Here is a 4,999-nt window from a genome sequence, read left to right as displayed (position 1 = left end):
TCAATAAAAAACCCACACGAAAGGTCGCAGCTGTACGGTTTCTAAAAATGGATATGCAGAATGGCTTTAATAACAGTGAAGATCTCTCCAAGTCGCGTCAACGGTACGCGTTGTTGTACGGCTGTTCCACCTATGACTTGTCTTTTTTAAAATAATCAATAAGAGCAAGCGTTCGACCGAATCTAAACGTTAAAGTTCTTGCACTAGTGCTGCTACTTTAATCCTCGAGGAAACTATCGGCCACTCTGATTCATAGAAATAATAATAATAATATGTTTGAAAATTGGAAGGTTTAGATAAAAACGAAATGTATATTTATTTATTTATATTAATGTATTCATTAGCGGATAGCGAAGTTCATCGCACGCTTTGTGACGAGTGTTGTACCAAAAGAACTTTACTGCAGATGGAATGGTAGACTTATTTAATTACGTGAGGGATAGGCCCTGGACTAGTAAATCGAGGACCTTGACAAGTGACAAATAGAGATCACTCGGAAAACATACAACAATATTCATCTTAATAAATCGCTGCGCTTGAGGATCAAAACTGGATAACTTAACACATTCTATAGTTGTTATTCAAAGGTAATTCAATCAACTGTAATTCACACGCTAGCTATTGGTTTAGTTAAACCGTCATTTTATCCCAACTAAATGTCTTGCGAATATGACTTTTGCGGATGGCACAGGGCCTAAATCAGTAGCAATTAATCAGAAGTAAAAAAATTGCATGCTAACATGTTTTGAATCACTATATATATATATGTATATAATAGACCATACACTTCGGAACGTCTTGACCAGCTCACAGCCATATATGAACGTAAGTAACTTTCAGAAGAAGCATTTTCATTATATACCTATGAGTTACCTATGAGAATTACGACCAAGAGAATGCTCGTCCTCTTCGAACTCAATTATGTTTATACACAAACAAGCAATCTAAACATTTGCTAGCCGACAAAGAGTCCTGTCTAGGACCAATCTACGTGCTTTTATTAATAAACAATGAACTTCTTGCATATAAGAGAGGCCTTTGTCTAATAATCGGGAGATGTATGTTAGCATGACTTTTCTGTCTTATGCTTATATATATATATATATATATATATATAAACGTTTTCTCCTTTGAGATGTATCATCAATTGTATCGTGTTTTTCATAGTGATGAGTTGTCGACAGCCTAATATTGCTATAGCTACCCAAAAATACCTAATGAGCTCGTTTCAATGCTCTATGTTCCCGTTTTAGCTTTCTTCAGTAGATGACTCGTTAGCCTCAATTTTACACAGTAAGGAAGGAGGGAAGTATGGTGACAGGATCTGTATCACTAATACTATTAACTATGTCGCCAGCCGATATAATACAACGTATGTGTCTGCTCTATTGGGTAGTACTTCTTATATTAAAGAGGCAAAAGGCGAAACCAGATCGATTTCCGGCCAAAGGCTGAAGAACGCATTAACCATGTCCCAAGAGTATGAAGTCGACGCTCTTCGCCAGAACCAGTTACCGACGATGGTGTGAAGGAACAAGAGACTACAAAACGTTTCCGATGGCATCAGGCCAGATTTGCTGCTCCTGTGTGAGACTAGCTTCTCGCTAGGTTCGCTGCTTTGCGACCGGACTCGGCAGATACTGAAAAGGCTTTGAGTAGTCGTCACCGAGCTGGCTCGATTAGGCTGGGTCAGCCGGTGCTTTACCCTCCATCGATGTCAACGACACCGCAGACCTTAGCAAAAAACGCGACAGCGATGTGCCTGCCAACGCTTAAGTCGTACGGTGTGCATCACGGCGCTTCGATCGCAAACGCCAGCACTAGAAGCAATGTTGTTTTCGTCTACCCCAAATCCTGCACCCGTATTCCCTCATTCGATAATGTGTCGAGGCCTAGTGTATAGCTGCTACTGCGACGATTGGAACGAATCGCCTTTCCTATCCCTTGTCTTTTTCATCTAAGCCTCTTTCTCTCTCTATCTCTAGTCGCGCTGACAATGACTCGTTCTGTGGCTGTTCCATCGGCGTCGACGTTGTCTGTGCCTTAGGTATTGTGAGACCCGCCGTCGTTGTGGTTATTCGATTCGAATCGCCGGGGGTTGTTCGTTAAGGGCTGGTGTAGACTCGGAATTTATAGGGGTAAATAGTGTGCCCGTTAAGTCGTCGGGTTACACGTTTCTTCGCTGTCGTACGACGAGAAAGGAGATGACGTGGAAACAAGGGAAAAGGGCTGTTAGTTGTCTTCCTCGAGCGATTCCGTCTGTGCCAATGTTTCCCTTCTTTTTGGCTTCCCATAAAGGCTATATCCGCACTTTTCTCCGTTACCAGGGTCCCTCCTTTCAACAGATCTAAGGAGGTCCTAATCGAAGAGTTGGAGCCGTCGGATCGGGTCTGGACTTATAGCTGGCAGTGTTGTCCATCCGATTTGACTGGCCCCTGTGACAACATCAACAGCGGCGGTAGCACTGAAAAAAGTAAAAAGAGTCGAAAAAAACGCGTTTCCGATGGCAACCGGTCAAACATAGACAGCGTCCAACTATAAACACAATTTCGGTGCGTAACAGATGACGGAACGTCTTTGAGTCGAAAGAGATGTCCGCGTCTGTGGTAGTGGTATGTACTATCCTGTTACATATACAAAAGTAACGTAAAAGTGATACAAATGGCCCAGGCCTATTGTTCACCCCTAATATTAATATGGACTCCACGCAGTAAATGAAACGTTATACTAATCTACGTAAAGCGTCATTTACATGAAAGTCAAATGTCAGCCGCTGTTTCTTTATGTTTGTTCTTGTGTGCATTATTAACGTGGTCTTTACGGCAACCTGTATTTCGACTTGCGTGTGTTCAGCATTACTGAGCCAATTTACGTTTGTGCAAATGAGCTTTTTGTTTCAATCGCGCTTTGTTTCATTTTATCAAACCACCATCTTCGATCTCAGACCCGTAATTTTTTTTTATTGCAAACTATTGAATAAAAACAATGGCAGCCTACGGTCGTCCTTGCGTAGCTAGCTGCCAATTCATTGAATGCCTTAAGCAGAAACGCCTTTTTACAATTTCCAGTCTTCAAATAGCTACAAACTTAAAATGATCGTAAGTTCAGTCTATTCCTTATTTCACCCCACCGTCTACGTGCTCTATTCGTTAAAGTAATGTCGCTTAATTATCGTTACGGTGGGAAGGGACAATGTTTTTTACAGCCATTATGAAACATCGGTCCGGTCTAAGATTTTCAAATTATGCGAATATAAATTAATCGGTTTCTTCGGCCTTCGTTACTCATACCTTCAGACGGGTCGCCCATATCGAAGTTTAATTAGAGCACAGAGACCTGAAGTCTAACCAGCTATACCCATGTATTGCTCTCAAAAGTCTTGTTAACGCCATCGAGTAGTCGTATTTCAAAAAGGTAATCAATTGTTGAACTTTTATCTACCAGGCTGTGCCGCAACTTTACAGTCCTTGTAGAGTTTTTCTAAACGGATCGCGGTTTTGAGTGCTACTACTTAGACAATGTAGAAGAATTACGAAAAGCCTATGGGAAATAAAGTAGTTGCGCCTATGATTCGCCATTGTGAATCTGTCTCACGCCGTTGACACTGACATAATGCACGAGCAACGACGAAATGAGGGGGTAAAGCCCTGATGGTTGCAGTCAGTAAGTATTTGTTCGCGAAAAACACAAGAATCGTTCGATAAGTACATTTACTCATTTTACTCGTCGATGACTCCACCCGATAAGAGTTTTTGTGTGTTGCAAGATAGTTCTGTTAACATTAATAGTTGTACCTAAATCGTGTTTGGTCTAGAGTGGTCATCCGACCGGTTTAATAACAAATAACATAGTACTGAACCAATTTGCTGATCATTATTTGCAGACTAGGGGTCTTTAAACTCTTCCTTTTTTTGTTTAGTTTAGGTCAGCATAACATCAGGTGTTTTTAATAAAGTACGATAGGAGTTTCGTTTTTTTCTGAGGTAGCAGAAGAGTAAACTGTGGTAAAAAAAGATAGTAGTAGAAAAAACTACTAAAATCAAGACTATAACTGTCATGAGTGTTGCTTCGCCCTGTATTATACACCAGTATAAGGTAGAACAACTGGATTAGCGCCGCGGAGCGTGTCGCCTATTTAATAGGTAGACGCAAGATCTTGCTGCTTATAAGCCCTAAAATAAACTCCGTCGTAGATACTAGAAGAAATGATACACTTATATAGGTTAAGTGCAATTTATGAAAGTTTCACGCGGCGCTTCTGCTATAAAATCTAATTGGGAATATATTCGCCAGCACTGCACATACAATGTCACCCAGAGATTTCTAAACAAATTGATTGTAACCTAAAGACAAAGGCTAACGCATTTCTACTATCTCTCTTAGGACACGTCTTAGGATACGTATATCTATGAAAAATTTAAAAGTATTGCGTAACATAAGCTGGCTCTCTACAATATGCGATGTAACGTACGAATCCGTAGTAGAATAACAGCCCGTAAAGCAAAACTGTTGTTTACCTGAAAATGTACATCTTAGCACCAATACCTGTTGAAGGGTTCTTCTGAGTGGCCTGATGGGGACTTTTTAGGTAGCAAGGTTGGTAAAGGTAATCATATTCACGCTAGTCAACATAACCGCATAATATGGCTGATATTAAAATAATTTCGAGCTTTTTGGTCTCGCCTAACGATTGAAACAGGAATCTGATCGTTGAGAGTCTGGTGCTTACCCACGGTGTCATCATCTTATATTTATTATTATTCTTACTATTGCAATAGATCTTGTTTATTTCACTGTACTTACTAGTATTAGTAACTTAATTGAAATGTAAGAACGCGAACAAAGTTAAAATGTTGCAAAGAGCTAAGAATTGTCCAACACGCTGTAAAGGAAACATTGCTGCGTTTATCAACTGGGGTTCTTATCCGTATCAAGATCACGAACGGGCCTCAAATAAAGCAAAGCCTCATTTTAACAATGAAACGGTCGCTATCGGCGA

Source organism: Varroa destructor, unplaced genomic scaffold (assembly GCF_002443255.2).
Source record: "Varroa destructor unplaced genomic scaffold, Vdes_3.0 BEIS01000004.1, whole genome shotgun sequence".
Lineage (NCBI taxonomy): Eukaryota > Metazoa > Arthropoda > Arachnida > Mesostigmata > Varroidae > Varroa > Varroa destructor.
This window is presented reverse-complemented; position numbering follows the sequence as displayed.